Raw genomic sequence first — 19,972 nt, forward strand, 5'->3', positions numbered from 1 at the left:
TCACCACATTGTTTGCTAACACTTTTGCTTGTATGCAATCCCTGACTTCCCTCGTCAGCCCTGTTTGCCTTATCCTCCCTGTATCATTCCTCTATTCCTCAGCATGAATCTCTGCAGTGTCTCCTGAATTAATCTTGGAATCTCCTGCCATTGCTGTTCCACTGTCTTTCCTGCTATACCCCTCTGCACATATCAGAGATTGCTGCAAGTTCAGGTCCATCCTGTCCTTCTTGTTTTGGTCCTACCGACTCTGGAATCCCAATGATCCACATATCAGAAGTGCTGCCTCCCCTGCCAGCTGTTTGGCCATGTATTTAACTGTGCTACCTTCCTATTCCTAACTTCACTCGCACGTGACATATTCTGGTGTCTCCAAAATTCAAATATCCTTTCAACAGAACTCTCACAAGGCCATTTCTTTAAAGTGGATAGACTTGATAATAAAAACTTAAGTGTGACCTCAGGAAAGTGGACTCCACTGAATCAGTCCAATGCCCAGAGGATCTGATATCTATCCCCGCCACTAAACCTGTTTGACAAGGTATACATATGGATTCGTGGTGCTGGAAGAGCACCACTGAACTACTGTACTCTTTCAGCACCACTAATCCAGAATATGGTTTCCAGCATCTGCAGTGATTGTTTTTACCAAGGTATACATATGAACCATATAATTGCAGATGGAGGAGGATAAACAGAAAACTAGAAAATGTCAGAGGAGATGGATGTCATGCAGCTTGTTTACTCTGCTTTGCTATTCAATTTGAATCTAGTTATTCTGTTCCTTTCAATGGCAGGATCTTTATGCAGCATCCCCAGTGGATCAGAAAGTGCCCAGTATCGTTGTGTGCACAGTCCTGCGAAGTGAGTGTCCAGTGCCAGGCAATGGGGTGTGGGGAGTCCCAGGGGTGGCACTAGAAAAGGCTGCATGTAGTGACGATGGACTGAGGCACTGAAAGGGATGGAATGGGTATCCAGCGACACTGCGCACACGGAAGGGGCCGGGCAAGATTCCTAAACAACCAGGGAACCCGCGATGCACGGCTGCTTTTACAAAAACCTGTCACGTTTGCTAGATTTCTCTGTCGAAGCAAAGCAAAAATACTGTAGATGGTAGAAATCCGAAGCAAACACAGAGACATACTGTGGAGAGACGAAAGAGTTAATGTTCCTAATGCAAACACAGGAAGAATTTACAAAGTCCACAAACACAGGGTCCAGAGATTGGAATTGAACCCGAGTCCCTCGCACGTTGAAGCAGCAGTGTTGTGTCACCGTGCCGCCCAATGATGGATAATCAGAGTTAGAGACATAGCGACTGTTCTCTGGGATTGGGATTGAGAGTCCAGAATGATGAGTTGCCTACCTGGTACTTGGGTTTGGGATACATCATCTGGGCTGCAGAAGAACTTGGATTGGGCGGGGAATGATCCAGTAGTCAGGATCCATGTCGGTACCAATGGCTGGACAAACAAATGACAGTGAAAAGAGCGACGGGTAATACAGGACTAAACTATCATATCATATCGAAATGCATGCTGCAGCAGGAATAAAGTAAATACGCTTGTGTCTCCATTCACAAATTGGCAGGTACGATATGGGCATTACAGTGATATCACTGCAAGAGGATCAGGATTAAGAGCGGAATATTCAAGGATATTCATCCTGTCGAAAAGATAGGCAGGTGGGCAGAGTAATAGAGTTGTTTCATTATTAAGAATGGAATTGAATCATTAATCAATCATAAGAAATGAAGTAAAGTCAGATCATGTAGAATCTGTGTTGGTAGGATTGAGGAATCAAAAAGGTGAAAAAAATGCAGTTAGAGTTATGTACAGGAAGCTGGGGTGCAAGATACACCAGGAGCTAGAAAGTTCTGTAGGAAAGACAAAGTTACAGTGATCCTGTGGGATTTCATTATGCAGGTGAACTGGGAATTCAGGTTGGTAGTGGTTCGCAAGGAAAGGAATTTGTGGAATGTCTATGAGATGGCTTTTTGGAGCAGCTTGTTCAGGTGAAATAAATGAAGGAGCTTAAGGTGAAGGAATTCTTAGCAGGCAGTGATCATAATATGATTGAACTTATACTGCAGATTCAGATGGAGAAGGTAGAATCAGTAGTAATGGTATTACAGGTGAATAAAGGCAATTACAGGGACATGAGGGAGGAGCTGGTTAGAATTGACTGGGAGACAGACCCAGCATTAAAGATAGTACAACAGCAATGGCAGGAGATTTTTGGAGTAATTCAGGGCACAGCAGAGATTTATCCTGAGGAAAAAAGAGGCTTATATGGGGAGGATGGGGCAACCATAGCTGACTAGGGAACTCAGGTATAGCATAAAAGCAAAAGAGAAAGGATATAATGTGGCAAAGTGCAGTGGTAAACCTGAGGATTGGGAAGCTTACAAAGACAAAACAGAGGGCAAATAAAATAAAATAAAGAGGGAGATTATTAAATAAGGGGGGTAAGCGAGCTAGTAAGATAAAAGAAGACTGTAACAGTTTGTTTCGATATATAAAGTTCAAAAGAGCGGCAAAAGTGAACATTGGATTGCTGGAAAATGATACTGGGGAGATAGTAGTAGGGAACGAGAAATGGCCAAGGAACTGAATAATTACTTTGCATCAGCCTTGATTGTGGAAGGCACGAATAATACATTAAACATTCAAGAGATTGAGGGGCCAGAGCTGAGTATGATGGCCACTACCATGGAGAACATGCTAGAAAAAAATGTAATGGTCCTAAGGTGGTTAAATAACCTTGACCAGATGGACTACATCCCAATATTATAAGGGAAATAGCTGAAAAAGGAGTGGAGGCGATCGTGGTGATCTTTCAGGAATCACTAGAGTAAGGAACGATCTCGAGCACTGGGAACCCACTAGTGTGACACCCCATTTTAAAAAGAGAATAAAGAAAAAGACAACAAAAACCCACGATGAAAAGTTTAACCTCGGTCGTGGGTAAGATCCCGGAATTCATTGTGAAGGATAAGATTTCTGAATACTTGAAAGTGATTGTTAAAATAGGGCAAAGTCGGCATGATTTCGTCAAGGGAAGTTCATGCCTGACAAATCTATTGGAATGCTTTGAAGACGAATGAGCAGGCTCGACCAAGCACAGCCAATGGATATTATCCACCTGGACTTGAAGAAGGCCTTTGACAAGGTATCACACAGGAGATTACTGGTTTTGATAACGATCCGTGGTGTTAGAGCAAGGGTAGTGGTATGAATAGAAGCTTGTCTGTCTGGCAGAAAGCAGAGAGTGGGGATAAAAGAGTACTTCTCAGGATGGCAGCCGGTGACAAGTGGTGATTCACAATGTTCAGTGTTGGAATCATATCTTTTTACTTGTTACATTAACAATCTAGATGAGGGAATTGAGTGCACTCTGGCTAGGTTTGCAGACGATACAAAGATAGGCAGATGGCCAGGTCGTATTGAGTAGGCAGAGAGGCTGAACAAGGATTTGGACAGGTAAAGAGATCGGCAGATGCATTCCGACGTTGGAAAGTGTGAGGTCATGCACTTTGCAACGAAGAATACAGGGATGGTCTATTTTCTAAATGGCGAGGAAATTCAGAAATCTGAAGTGCAAAGTCACTGGGGAGTTCTAGTGCAGTGTTCTCTCAAGGTAAGCTTGCAGGTTGAGGCAGTAGTTAGGAGGGCAATTGTAATTAGGATTGGAAGCATTTACTCCGAGAAGAATCGAATATAAGAACAGGATGATTCAGAAGACTTTCACGAGAATGGTCATCGGAATGAAAAGCTTATTGTATTTAGAAATGTTTGAGGACTCTGTGTCTATAGTCGATAAAGTTTAAAAGGATGAGAGGGAATAAAATTGAAATATACAGAATACTGAATGACCTGGAGAGTGTGGATGTTGATAAGATGTTTCCATTGGACTAGGATCCGAGGGCACAAAGGAACACGTTTTAGAACAGTGATATAGAGAAAGTTATTTAACCATAAAATGGTGCATCTTTGACATTTATTGCCACAGAAGGCCGTTCGGTCAGGTCATTGAGTATATTTGAGAGGGAGGTAGATAGATTTTGATTAGGGGATCGAGGGTTACGGGGAGAAGGTCGGAGAACGGGTTTGAGAAACCTATTAGTGATGAATGAATGACGGAGCAGACTCGATGGGCTAACTGCTCTAATGCATGCTCCAATGTCTTATAGTCTTCTGGACGAAAACTTAAGGAAGTACCTTGCAACTCTGAGAAGATAGATTCATGTTCTTCATGAGTGTCAGAAGCTGTTGGGAATAGTTAACTGTTTTACAATGAAGGTATTGTGGCTGCTGTCGGGGTGGTGGATAATATGACATTCAGTGCAGGATCACACACCAACTGCACTGTATTAATGTGGGGAGAGTTTATTCAAAACTTGGACCTCTCCGTCTCTCTCAATGGGGAGTAGGGTTTGGGGTGGGTTGGCGTAACATCCTCCCAGGCATTTCAACTATCCTGAATCATGCATCCTGAGTAAAACAGCAGTCATGAATTTATCACCTTCCCATTGTCTGTTTCAAATATAAGGAGTGATTGTCCATGCCTCTCAGGGTTCAATGCAATCACCTTTTATTCCCTCACAGCGCTACAGATCAACCTTCACTCACTCCTCATGGTGCCATCATCCCAGGGATTAATCTGGTGGAACTCCTCTTCACTCTCTCTGTGGTAAGGAGATCACTCCATGTAAAGGAAACAAAAATCTGACCGCAATACCCCAAATACTGCAACAACACTCTCAGGTTTGCTCACAATTATTCTTTTCCTTCATTATGCTGGTTACATTTCTTTCGTGTGACACAGGAAACCATTCGTTGACAATGCACTGCCACTGATGGGGAATTTAAAACGTCCTTATATCTGTAGGTCAGCATCAATACAGTCAGCACCACAGGTGTCCATTGAGATGGACATCACTCTTCGGTGAGACTCAATCACAAAGAATCCATCTAAAACAGTGAATGGCTACCTACCTTAATGGAAATGAGCCGTTGGAATATGGGATGCAGGCAGAGGAAGGGAGCTACCTTTCCTTTTGTTCTGCCCTCACGGGATGTGTGCGGCCCTGGTCAGGCCAGCGTTTTATGCCAATCTTGAACTGAGTGGCTGTTTCAGCTGTTCCACAGGACAATAAATAGTAAAACAAATTGCCGTGGGTTTGCAGTTAAATAGAGACTTGACCAGGGAAGGATGACCCACCGACTTCTCTAATGGACATAAGGCAAGCCGATATCAACAGATTATCATTCTGTGGCTCCAGAATACGAGCCAATGACGTGACCCACCGTACACTGTCTGCCCATCTTTCAGATTTCGTGGAGACAACAAGTTAAACATCTCAAGTGCAATTATTTTGCAATGGATACGTAGTTAGAAGGGCGTTGAAACAGATGTATCTGGAATTAACAAAGGCACAAACGATGGTTTATTTAGGAATTGAACTGAGGTTGAGGAGGAGATGGGACGCCTTAATGGTGGTACTGGACAGGATTGGTATGTGGGGAGGATATGGAGATGTACACTTTTCAGGATAAAATGAATCAAAGAGGTTGAGACCAGTGTGTTTTAACCTCGCGTATTGGTGAGTAATTTGTAAAGATAATTTGCTCGTTATAATTTCTAAGGAATGGTATATTTGATTGAAACTGAAAACGTTGGCTTGCACCTTACCAAAATCTACATATCCTGACCATCAATTCAGTTCAAACCATTTCACTAGACAGACGGAATGACTTACCAGGAACACCAAATATAGCAAGGATAGGATATTAACCAGCTTGAATAACCATCAGTACATCTTCAATCAGTGACTCTAATGATATCCAAGGCTGGGAAAGCCAGTAAAGACCATAGGATAAACTCCTATCCACTGTTGGAAAATTCCAGTCTAATATTCTCAGATTCTGATCCATTGCTGGAACATTCCAGTCTAGTGTCCCCTGATTCCCATCTCTCCTGGCCTTCTCTCTGATGCTGCAAATCCCTGTTACTACTGTTGGACATGCTCCCGCATTCCCTTATTAATAGAAGAGAGAACCTTGCTAGAGGCGCATAGGATCCATGGAGACTGACATATTTACAATAGCTGAACAAATAGCTCCAGTTAACCCCTTTGAATTCAATGCTAATTTATTAAAATTCAAAATACCTTTGAACATTTATGCATTCTGGGTGTGATATGTGAGTGTGACTGAAGGAAGGAATGTTGAAGATGGCAGATTGATTGTGTGTATTCATTCGTCTGCCTTGGAAATGGAAGTAATTCCGGAGATTTAACAGAACATAAACATGCTTCTCTGTTCCTGAATACAGAAATAAATCCCGTAAATACTGATCACTCATTGTAAAATCAGTAAAACATTGAGAGAACATCTATCATCCATGATCTGATAGCAAAATGTACCAAAGAAAACGAGGGTTACAACAAACAAATTGTGTCGATATGTCAACAGATAATTGCACATGGCAAACACAGTGCAGATTGCTATCCCAGGATCAGAGAGGGCAGGTTTGCGTCATGCTGTTGATGTTATCGACGTTAAGGAACTGTCATGAAGTGTAATTTAATGAACTTCAATTACATTGTGATTGTGATATTGAGGAAAAGACAGAAGATGGAGAGGTCTGGGGGACATGGCTGTTTAGACTGTGTGGAGGGACAGTGATGTCCCCCCCACCCCTTACCAGAACTGGAACGTTACTCTTTATAACCCATATGAAGAACAGATTCAAGATCTGTTCCAATTCCAATATTCCAATTGCTAAACCAAATATGCCATCACTTTTGCACAAATCTCTTTGAAAATGTCTGACGTTTCACTCACATGATAATACGTTCATCGTTTTTAACACTGTTCACATATATTATCAAATTTCATTCTTACTAAAAATTGGAAGTTTTCAACTTATTGTTCGCTAAAATTTGATAACACGGATCATTTATTTAGTTTAATTTTCACAGTGCATGCCGAATTAATACCATTTCTAAACTGCTGGCAAATAGCTGAAGCTTGTATATTTCCGTGAGAAATTAAACTGAGTGATTATATGTAAATATAAACATATAATTGTTTATATGTATAAGGAAGCTAATTGTATTATTTTGTTCAATCGTTTGCTCATGCTGAACATGTAATCATTCAGAAGCCAACCACTTTCTAACAACTGGAGTGAAATTGCATTGTTTTGAATCCTGACATTGCATATATGTAATTCTGGTCACCAATATAGTTACATACCATGTTGTTTTTTACGATATAAAATAAAATGTACGTTCTTTATTTCTGTGTTAGAAAATCATGACAGGAGTACATATTTTAGTTCCATAAACATAGAATAAACTTAATTTCTTTCAGGGATTATAGTTCAGTTGAATAATCATAGCTCACATCTTATTTTTCACCAATTTACGAAACATAATAAACATCTGATTAATACATGGGTCACCCAACAGATTGTATCCGAAGAAAACACTAGCAAATAACAAGTCAAGAATCACATTCATAACTGAACTTGGCGGATTCTGTCTGGTGTACGTCATCACACACAGATATTGTACTGGCACTCAGGTGACTGTATGCTCCATAACTGGATGCTTTGGGCTCATGCCCCAGCCAGCTTCCTGATTTCATAAACATCACTCCCTCACACGTAAAACAATTGATGGGAATCCACAAGATGGGTGAAACAGGAAACATGGAACAGTGCAGCACAGTACAGGACCTTCGGCGCTTGATGTCCTGCCAACCTTTTACCCTTTTCGAAGATCAGACCAACTTGCATACCCCTCATTGTACTATCATTCATGTGCCGGTCCAATCGTCGCTTAAATATCCCTAATGCAGCTGGCTCTACTACTGCTGCTGACAGTGTATTCCACGCACCAACCATTCTCTGTGTAAATAAGCTACTTCTGACATCTCACCTAAACCTTCCTCCATTCATTTTAAGATTATGCCCCCTCGAGATAATTCTCTGGATATCCACTCTATCTATGGCTCGCATCATCTTGCACACATCTATCATGTCACCTCCCATTCTTCTTTGCTCCAATGAGAAAAGCTGTGGCTCACTCAAAAATCTTTGTAAGACATGACCTCCTGTTAAGGCAGCATCTTGGTCAATTTCCTCAGCACCCTCTCCAAAGCAATGTCTTTCCAGTAATGAAGCAACTAGAAGTGAACACAATATTCTACATCTAGTCTCAGTAGAGTTTTTTGAGTTGCAGTACAACCTCGTATTTGTTAAACTAAATCCCACGGCTAATCAGAACACCATACGTCTTAACAATCTTATCAACTTGGGTGGCAATTTTAGGATGCTATGACATGGACCACAAGATCCCTATGGTCCTCCACACTGCCAAGAATCCTCCTTTTATTCCTGTGTTCTGCATTCAAATTCCACCTTCCAAAATGAATCACTCCACACTTATTCTGGTTGAGCTCCACCTGCCATTTATCCGCCCAGCTCTGCATACCATCAATGTCCCATTACAACCTACAACAGCCCTCCACACTATCCACAACTCCAAGAATCTTTGTTACGTCATAAAACGTACTAAAGCATCCTTAAACTTTACCATCCAAGTCATTTATAAAAATCACAACAGCAGATGTCCCAGAACCGATCCCTGCAAAACATCACTGGTCACCAAGCACCAGATTGAAAACTTTCCATGTACTACCATCCTCTGTCTTCTATTGGCCAGATAATTCAATATCCGCACAGACAGATTTCCCTGTATCATATGCCTCCTTACTTTCTGAATGAACTAAGGGGAACCTTGTCAAACTCGTTGCTAAAATCCATGAACATCACATCCACTGCTCTAAATTCACCAATGTATTTTGTTCCATCATGAAAGAATTCAATAATATTTGTGAGGCAAGATAGAACATAGAACATAGAACAGTCCAGCACAGAACAGGCCCTTCATCCCACGATGTTGTGCCGAATATTTGTCCTAGCTTAAGCACCCATTTATGTACCTATCCAATTGCCGATTAAAGGTCACCAATGTTTCTGACGCTGCCACTCCAACAGGTAGCGCATTCCATGCCCCCACCATTCTCTTGATAAAGAACCTACCCCTGACATCCCCCCATACCTTCCACCCTTCATCTTAAATTTATATCCCCTTGTAACACTCTGTTGTACCCGGAAAAAGTTTCTGACTGTCTACTCAATTCCTCTGATCATCTTATAAACCTCTATCAAGTCACCCCCATCCTTCGCCGTTCCAATGAGAAAAGTCCTAGCACTCTCAACCTATCCTCGTATGACCTATGCTCCATTCTAGGCAACATCCTGGTAAATCTACTCTGCACCCTCTCCAAAGCTTGCACATCTTTCCAAAAGTGAGGCGACTCGAACTGTACACAGTAATCCAAATGTGGCCTAACCAAGGTCCTGTACAGCTGCAACATCACTTCACGACTCTTGAATTCAATCCCTCTGCTCATGAACGCTAATGCACGATATCTTCCCTCATAAAACCATGCTATCTCTAATCAAACTATCATTTGCCAAATAATCATAAATTCTGTCTCTCAGATCCTCTCCAATACTTTGTCCAAATCTGCAATTCCCAGGATTATTGCTATTCCCTTTCCTGAACAAGGGATTAACATTTGTCGCCACCCCCCCCCCCCCCCACCCCAATCATCTGGCAATACTTCAGTGGAGAGTGAGTATGCAAAGATCATCGCCGAAGGCGCCAATTCCAGTGATAACCTCGGATGTTTCCTGTCTGGCCCAGGGGTTTTATCTATCCTTATATTTGCACTTCAACCAATCTGCACTTCACCTCACATTGTCTAATCCCTGCCCAACCAATTGACTGTTTGACTTATTTCCATTTCAGGGCTGCCCTCCCGAGCAAATACAGTTCACAATATCGTGTGAATCACGGAATGGAAAAAAATGTGAAGGCATCAATGACTTCCTGATGAAGGACGTCTGCCCATAGTTTTCACTCTCCAGCTCCTCGTGATGTTTCCTGACTTGCTGTGATTTACCAGCGCCACACATTTCGACTCTGATCTCCAGCAACTGCAGTCTTCATTTCTCCATTATTGAGGGTTGACTCCTCGCACACTGAACAGGGAATTAATCACCAGGTTTTCATTGTATGTGCAGCTGCTGTTCAGTTCTAGAATGTTGCATTTGATGAATACATTAATTAAACAATAAATTACAATTCAACAGTTCTAGAGTTACAGTTTTGTTTCATGGATTATGCAGCTTGATAACAAACAGTAAACGACGGATGAACTCCGAGTTACAGAGTATTCCTCGTGTAATATTCCTGGCTGGATATTCTTTGCATTAATGCTGGGAATATTATCAGATAGACAGATGTGATAATGAAACAAGGTGAGATGTGGAAGTGTTGCATTTTTGCCATCACAGAGACGTATCTGAAGGAGGCCAGGGCTGACAACTCAATATTCAGTGTTACAAGAACGAGACGCAGGGCAGGAGAGGGGAAAAAGAGGAGGTGGGATTGCATTGTTAATTATGGAGTCAATGACTGCAGGAAGAAGGGACGATACACTGGAAGGATCTTCTCATGACGCTTTGCATGTAGAGCTCATAATCAAAACCATTACAGATACACTGCTGCGGATATATTATAGAACCCCACATAAAAGAGAGTACAGAAGCAATATAAAACCAATTTTCTGAGGTGTGTAACTACAATAGTAGGATCATTATATTCAGGTATTTCAATTCCAAATATTCATTAGGGCAGTGATAACTTTTCAAGGTGGGGATGTTGTCTCGAAATTTAATCCAGACAGCTTCTTAGATCAACATGGAGCAGGTACAACAATGGGTGGTATTGTGCTGGGCATCACTGTGGGGAACGAAGCCAGTTAGTTATTGCAGGCAGGATTGGGAAAGCATTGTAGCATAAGTGACTGTTACTCATGCATTTTTAGCTTGTTAAGGAAAAGACCAAAAGAAATAGCTCCGAAAAAGAAAAGATTTTTGTACTGCTGAGGCAGATTGTATTAAAAATAAGTCATGATCTGGCCATAGTACAGTTACTTCTGGGTGAAACTGTAGCAGAAGAGCGTGGGGGTCACATTCTCAAAATGGAATCGATGCCAGTGTCATTGCAACATGTTACACTGAAGATGAAATTTATGAAAACAAGACAGGAGAACCTTGAATGTCTACAAATATTCAGAATGGAATTCAAAATTATAGATATGCTTAAAACAGTTCTAAAGTGGGCAGGTCAATGGAGATCTCAGAAGAGTAGCGAACATATAGGGATAAACTCAAGAAAGTAAGTAGAAGAGCAAAAATGGGAATGATAAAAACATTAGCTCGCAATATTTTCAAGAATTCAACGACATTTAATCAGTGTATTATGGGTAAGAGGGTAACAAGACAAAGAATGGGGTGTATGAGGGACCGGGGAAACAGCCTGTGCACAGAACCAGAGAATATGTTAAGCACGTACGACATATCGGTCTTTGCTTTGGAGAAGCAGTTCCTGGATTCACTGTCAGTTTCTGACAGTGTGTCTTTGAGCAGGTTGACACAGATGCTGAGGAAGAATTGGAAGTTGATGCAGGACGAAAAGTGGGCTAATCCCAAGTTCCGGATGAACTGCAAATTAGACTAATGTGGAAGATGAGGGAGGAGATTACAGGCTCTTAAATTTTGTGGGTTTTTTTGCTTTGCATCTGGCCACAGAGGAGGTGTGATTGAACAGGACAAAATCTCATGAAAGTTCAATTTCCATGCAGAGTGCTCTAAAAAATCAAATGGGGTCTAAAGATCACCAAGTCTCACATCAATGGGAGGGAAATCATTGTGCAAAATTGTGAAGGCTGTTTTGGCTGGATCACTAAATATCTTCAAGGCTAAGATGGACAGATTTTTAAACAAGGGTGACATCTGTTCTTATTAGAACGATAGCAAAGACCAGAGGAATGCGGCAATGCCGATTGGCTGTCAGGGTGAAGATTTGCATCAGCGCAGTCAACATTACCAGAGGGAAGACCTCAGCAACACATCTTCCATGGGCACGCATGAACCTGGTGTCAAGGAATGCTACAGGCTAAATATTCCATCACTGGTTCCCCTCCTTCCCGAGCAGGGGAGATGACATGATCAATAAGGTGGATCTTCCCAAGATGAGTCTAGGATCAAGTGTCTGTTCTTATTAGAATGGGTGTTGAGTTGCGAATCATCAGAGCTAGTTGAAATCATCACTGGATTGTGATTGGAGGACAGTTTGTTTGTGCTGACCTGCTCTTGGTGGATCCTCATGCTGGTTTCAGACTAACACCATATCAGGGACCTGACAACCTAGGAGCTATGGCCTCAGCAACCGCTCAAAGCCCAGGCCAGGGCATTCACAGCACAGTCAGGGCTACTGTAAAGAAGATCGAGGAATGTACATCGGTCGATCGGAATGTGTCCCTCAAGAAAATTCTGCTCGAGTGTTGCGGGTTTGACGCAGGAAACGTGTACTGCCTGCTGGATTTCCCTTCGGCAGGCTATTTCGATGTGACCTTCGGGAGCATGAAGCATTGCGAGCAGCTCCAGAAGGTGTTTAAAGAGAAGGAAGGGGGGGATCTGTTCTCCATCTGGTGGGTGGTCGCGTTGTATGTGCTTCCTGCACAGAGGAGTAAGGTTGTTATAATTCATATCTACAACCCCCACGTCCCAGCAGCTGATGTCCTGACCTTCCTGAGAAGATGTATCCAGGTCGAGGGAGAAAGCACTGAGGTCGTTGACCATTTCGGGATCTTGACCAGCAAGCGGCAGGTCAGGGTAACCCTGAGGGTCGATGTCAGTGGGAACATCCTCCACCCACTTTCCAGCTTTGCAATCAGAGGGAGCCGAGTTACATGACGGTCACAGGGCAACCGAAAGTGTGCCAAAACTGCAGAAGGTCAGGAAACATGGCGGCAGACTGTAAGGTGACTCTGTTGAAACTGCAAGCAGGAGGGTCACCCAACGAAGGAATGCAAAGAGGACAAGAAATGTAATTGTGCTGAGAGGCAGAACATATGTACAAGGCCTGCCCAAGATGAGCGGCCGCCACGTACTCTCAGATGGCCAGAGGTGGACGGCAAAAGATCAGCAAGGCACCACAATTCAGCAAGGGAACGGTGTTTGGTGGAACCCAGAAGGAAAGACAGGCTGGAGCATAGTAGGCCGCAGCCAGCGGGGAGGTGCAGCAGCCAATCCAAGCTCCTACAGGTCAGGCAGAGGTAATGGAAGAGGAGGGAACCAAGTGGGGCGAGGAGTGGATTCCTGTAAAAAAAAGGAAGTGGGAAACTCTACAGGTCCCCAAAAACACCCAGCAAAGGGGAAATGACACCTGTAAGAGGAGGAAATGGGCAGCTCTTCGGATGTTGAGGACGGGTGTAAGGAGAGTCGTCACCACCAGAAGAAACAAAGCGCCGTGGGTAGAAATGAGGGCAGCAACCCCCCCTCCCCCAACAGGAAAAGACGAACCCTCTTTGTGGACTGGTAAAGACCAACCCCCACCCAGTGAGAACAAGGAGGTATACACACCGCCCCACAGCCCCAGATAATTGGTTTCCGCGATCCTCTGACAGCCCTGCGGTCAGAGAGAGACCTCGATTGTGCGGACCCTCGGCCCAGCCTGATGACATCAGAGCGGGGAAATGTCCTCAGCGTGGACTCAGACAGCTACCTCAGCCCTGCAAGGGTCCAGCAGTTCGCTTACACCACAGCGATGCAGACAGCTACCCCAGAGAGGCACAACCAAAAGCAAATGGACACTGGTAACCTCATAAACTGTTAAAATGCGTATAAAATTGCCAGCATTAATGTGCATAGCATTAAATTTGCTATGCAATGTGTTTCTACATTGGCCTTCTTAGCCAATGTTAAAGCCAATGTCCTGTTTCTGCAGGAGCGTGGGATACCACACCTCACTAACTAGAGGAAATGGTAGAGCTTGTGGGCCCATGGGCCGTCAGTTTGGTTGGGGAGCAATGATAACAGCGCCTCCGGCCTGGGTATCCTGTTACGAGGAGGCAACTTCACCATCTCCGTGGTTAATCCTCGTCACCGACGTCATGGACAGGAATGCTACCCAGAGACTGATCAATGTGTACGCCCCAGTGGGTAAGAGTGAACGATTGGCCGTCCTGCAACAGCTTCAACTATGCTGGCTACGTCCAGGTCGGTCATTCTGACAGGAGATTTGAACGGTATCATTGATGCAGATGGACAATCCGGCGGCGGGGGGTGGGGGGGTAAAGGGCAGTAAACTGGACGCCACTTCCAGACCCCTGATGGTAATGGTAAAAGATGCCAAGCTGCATGACGTCTTCAGCACCCCTGCAGACTGAGCACAGTATAGTTATACTTTTTCACGGGTAGACGGGTCTATGTGCTCAAGGATAGATTACTTGTTTGAGTCCCGAACATTTTTCATCAGATACAGCGACGTCAAGCCGGTGTTCTTCACTGACCACTGCCTCCTGCTGGCTGACTTTCAACTACAGGACGAGAAGCAGTCTGGTAAGGGAACGTGGAAGCTGAACACAAATCTGTTGGCCCCAGGAAACATTGAGGAGCTCAAGAGAGACTACACAGGTTGGAGAAACATGAAGCTCCTCTTTGAGTCTCCAGCAGACTGGTGGGAAACAGTAAAAGGGAACATCAAGAGGTTCCTGATTCTCAAAGGTGTTCAGGATGCGATAGAGTGGCGGGCAAGACTGTCCCCACTCCAGGAAAACATGCAAAACTTGCTCCTGCTGCAGACGATGAGGGTCAATGTCATGAACGATCTGGAGATGAAGGGCCAGCAAGACTCGCTCTTCACAACGGAGGCCTCTAAGAAAATCTTCCAGTCCAGGGTTCGCTCCATGGAATCGTGCTCAATTTTCTTCTTCCAGAAGGTGCACAAAGTAGGAAGAAGATTACTAACTCCATAAGGATCAGCAAATCCTTCTATGCCAGTCCATATGACTCGAGGCCATCCGACAGCGCTGCCTCCCAGTCGTTCCTGTCCTCTATCACGGAGGTCTTTGACGACAGAACACGGGAAAGGCTGAACCAGCCGTTATCTCTTAATGAACTAACCAAGGAACTCGAGTCCTTTGAAAAAAATAAAACTCCCGGAAGTGACGGCTTACTGGTTGTGCTCTATTCTGCTCTATGGGACATTATTGGCAAGGAACTGCTGAAGGTGTATGTCAGGATGTTTCTGGCAGGTATTATAATTGAATCCATGAGGAAACGCATCATCACCCTCATCTACAAGCGGAAGGGGGGAGGGAGGAAATCAGAAATTGGAGACCGATCTCACTATTGAATGCGGATTACAAAATCTTGTCAAAGTTCGTCACCAACCGGGTCAGGTCTGCTCTGGGGTCGGTGATTCATCCTGACCAAACCTGTGCTGTACCGGGCAGGATAATCGCTGAGAGTCTCGCAATCCTCAGGGATACGATCGGCTATGTGCAGGACAGGACGTTTAACACCTGTCTCTTCAGACTGGACCAGGAGAAAGTCTTTGATAGGATATTTCATACGTGTATGTGAGATATTCTATCCAAAATGGGCTTTGGTGAGGGAATCTACAATTGGATCAGACTGCTCTACACCAACATTGTCAGTGCAGTCTCAATCAATGGGTGGGAATCAGTTAGCTTCCCAGTAAGATCTGGAGTCAGGCAGGGCTCCCCTGTCTCTCCTGCCTTGTTTGTGTGCTGCATAGATCCGTTTGCGGAGTCCATCAGGAAGGATGCGAGCCTGAGCGCGGTGACTATTCGTGTCAGCAGGAGCCTCCAGGTTAAGGCCTCCCTCTATATGAATGATGTCGCCGTTTTCTGATTGGATCCAATGTCCGTGCACAAACTCATGTGCATATGTGACCAGTTCAAACAGACCTTGGGGGCCAAGGTAAACCGAGGCAAGAGTGAGGCCATGCTCTTCAGGAACTGGGCTGACCAATCCTCCATCCCCATCACCGTCAGGACTGACCAACTGAAGGTGCTGGGTATTTGTTTCGGCTTGGCTGGGGCGTGTGCCAATCTTGGGAGGAGCGCATCAGGAAACTGAGTAAGAAACTGGGCAGATGGAAGCAGCAGTCGCTCTCCATCACGGGAAAAACTTGGTCGTCTGGTGTGAGGCACTATCATTGCTGTTATATGTGGCACAGGTCTGGTCTATTCACAGAACCTGTGCCGTCGCAGTCTCCCGGGACATCTTCCAATTTATATGGAGATCAAAGATGGACTCGACGTACAAAGATCCGAGCAACGGGGGAGAAAACACTCCCAATGCCACCCTCACACTGATGGCAACCTTTGTGTGCGGCTGTGAGTTGCTCCCCGATACACATAAAAGAAATGTCACTCCGTACTGAGATTCTACCTGCCCCCGGTGTTGCAAAGGAGGGGCCTGGTCTCGCAGCAAGTTGTTGGACCGTTCTGTATCACCTGTCCTTGGTGGAGAAATTTCTGAAGAATAACACCTTTGACCACAAGTCCATCAGGAAATGGTCAGCACATAGTGTCCTTGAGACCTGACGGGAAATGGAGAGGGTGGACCCTGTTGAGCGGTTCCCTGAGCAGACTGTCAAAGCCATTTGGCAGAATGCCTCATCGCCAGAACTTTCCAACAAAGAAGGTCTCTGCCTGTGAGATCCTTTATGCACGCCCAGTCTCTCAGCCGCACCACACGCTGCCCTCGGAGCGGGTGTGGAGGGGACAAGACTGTCAGACACCTCCTTCTGGAATGTGCATATGCAAAGGAAATCTGGAGAGGAATGCAATGGTATTTGTTGAGGTTGGTTCTGAGCAGCGCCGTGATGCAGGACTCCATCCTCTATGGTCTGTTTTCTGGGATGCACACTAAGACGATCATCAACTGTGCATGGAGGATCATCAACTTGGTCAAAGACGCTCTTTTGTCTGTCTGAAACCTGTTGATATTCCAGCTGAAGGAGTTGCCCCCGAATGAGTGCTGCAGAATGGCACATTCTGAGGTCCAGGACTACGTATTGACGGATGCGCTGAATCTTTGGGCAGCTGCTGCCAAGACGCGGTGTGGAAAGACCACCATGCCATGTCTGTCCACCAAAGAAAAACAGGGGACCCACTCATTCAGTGGGCTCCGCTGGCAACTCAGTTAAATATATGGATGGTAAATGTACAGACTTCTTTATGCGAAGGATTAATTCCGATCCCTGTGTGTAAAGAAATGCAATGTGCACATATGAATTGCATCATCAATTGTATAGATCAACAAAATATTTTATGAATAAAGTATATTTTTGAAATAAAAATGAGTGTTTCCCTCCTTTCCTAACCATAGCTAAATGTGGAGTGGTCGATTGACATGCTGTAATTAGCAGAGTAGGTAGTAATGCTTTGGTTTGAGAAGCTTCAGTAAGCAGCAGCTCAGCAAAATGTGCAGATAAGCTCAGATAAAGTCTCTTTAATGCTTGTCTGACAGCAGTCGAGATGGCAGTTAGGGCAGTCACATGTTCTACCTGCAGGATGTGGGTCCTCAGGGAGACTTGCACTGTTCCTGATGAATACACGTGTGTGGGAAGTGTTTGGGCGCTGTAGCTGGCTGCTCTCGGGGTCATCCGAGATACTGAGAACTTTGTAGATCAGACCTTTAGTGAGGTGGTCACATCCAAATCCCTCCCTTAGCCTGTTTCTGCAATGACTGTCATATCACAGTACCATGTAAAGATCCATGTCCTGAGTTCATCTGCCTTCCTTGTCAGCCCTGTTGCCTTTAAATAAACGCTATTTATTCCAACAAGCGTTCCTTGCTTCCTGTCGTGTTCCAGGCAGAGAGTAGCTGGGCGACCACTAGGAATGGCTAACGGAGTAGGCAGAGAGTGTAGGAATCGCCTGTGACTATTCCACTTGAAAACAAATATACCATTCTAGATACTGATTTTGGGTTTGGGGGAGTGGGTGGGTGTCGGGAAATGATCGTTCAAGGGATAGCAGCAGCAGCCAGGTTGGTTGCAGTACAACTGGCTCTGGGGCACAGCGGGAAAGGGTAAAGTTAAACAGGGTCTTAGAGGTAGGAGAGTCGATTATTAGGGGGACAGATTGTAGATTCTGTGGCCTCAAACGGGAATCCAGGATGGTGTGTTACATCTCAGGTGTCAGAGGACAGGATGTCTCCTCGTGGCTGCAGAACGTTCTCAAGGGGAGGCTGACCAGTCAGAAGTCATTGTGCACGTTGGCACAAATGACAGAGGTAGATATAGGAATGAGGTCCTACAGAGTGATTACAGAGAGCGAGAAGGAAAGTTAAAATCCAGGACCTCGACGGTGGTAATCTCCTGATTACTTTCCGTGTCATGAGCTAGTGTAGGTAAAAATAGGCGGATATGGCAAATAAATATGTGACTAAAGAATTGGTGCGGGACAGAGATTCAGATTTTTAGATCAAAGGGAATTTTTTGACAAAGGTGACCCGTTCAAGAGGGACAGGCTGCAAATGCACTAGACGGGGGACCAATATCTTCGCAGCTAGTTTTGCTAGTGCTACAAGGGAGAGTTGAAACGAGATTGGCATAGGGGGTGGTATCATCAAGAGCAGGGAGGCAACTGCGATGCTGGAAAAAGATACAGTTATCAGGATTTGAAATGTGAAAAGTTAGGTCAAGCTGGAACAAGACGGGGAACAAGGAATGCCTGTTGGCTTAATTTCCATTTATTTAAATGCAAAAGGGCTGATCGGTAAGGCTGATGATCTCCGGGTGTGCATATGTACGTGGGACTGAGATAGTATAGCTATTACAGAAATATGGCTGAGGGACAGATAGGATTGACAGCTTAATGTACCTGAGTAAGATGCATTAGGAGGGACAGAAATGGTGGAAAGAATGGTGGGGGACTTGTATTTCTGATGAAGGAGAGTATCACAAAGCATCAGAGATGAAATAACTAAAGGATCAATCAGGGTGTCTTTGTGAGTGGAATTAAGAAATAAGAAGGGGATGGTGACATTATTGTGCCCCCAAATAGTCAATAGTAATTACAGGAACAAAAATATGTACAGAGATTAGGGAGACTTGCAGGAACAATAGGGTTGTCATAATGGTAGTTTTAATTTTTATAACACAGATTGGGACTGCCAGAGCATTAAGGGATTTGATGATATTAAATTCATTAAGTGCGTCAGGAAAGTTTCCTCAAGCAGTATGTGGAGGGTCCTAATCGGGAAGAGGCAAAATTTGACCTATTCTTAGGAAATAGTGCAGGACAGGTGAGTGAGGTGACGGTGGATTCGCAGTTTGAGACCTGTGACCATAGTTCTATTAATTTTAAAATAGTTACGTAGAAGAAAAAAAAACTGGTCCTCAGATTCAAGTTCTACATTGGGACAAGGTGAATTTTGCCGGAATTGTCCAGGAGCTTGCGGCGTTGATTGGATTCGTTTGTTTGCAGGCGAAGGGACCTCTGGCAAGTGGAAACCTTTCAAAGTGAGACAGCTAGAATTCAAGATCTAGATGTTCCTGTGAGGGTGAAAGGAAAGTAGACAGGAATGGGGAAACTTGAATGACAGGAGATATTGAGGCTTTGACCAGAAAAAAATGTGGACGTGTGGCACAAGTCCAGGCAAGCGGGATCAGGGGAATCATTGGAGGTACACAGGGGATACTGGAGTTTAGTGAAGAAGGAAATCAGTAAGGCGATAAAGGGCCTTGACTGAGAAGATCAGGGTGAATCCAAAGAGGTTCATTTTGAATATTAAAGGAAAGAAAAACATTAACTGCAGAAAGAATAGGACCATCAAAGACCAAAGTGGACATTTATGTGTGGAACCATAAGAGATGGGCGATATCTGTGTTTACCGTGGAAAAAAACATGAATACTTGGGAACTTGGGGAAGTTAGTGGTGGTATCTTAGGGAAAGTCCATAGCACAGTAGGCGAGGTTTTGAATGTACTGGAATGTTTGAA

This window comes from Chiloscyllium punctatum, chromosome 31, assembly GCF_047496795.1.
Source record: "Chiloscyllium punctatum isolate Juve2018m chromosome 31, sChiPun1.3, whole genome shotgun sequence".
Classification (NCBI taxonomy): domain Eukaryota; kingdom Metazoa; phylum Chordata; class Chondrichthyes; order Orectolobiformes; family Hemiscylliidae; genus Chiloscyllium; species Chiloscyllium punctatum.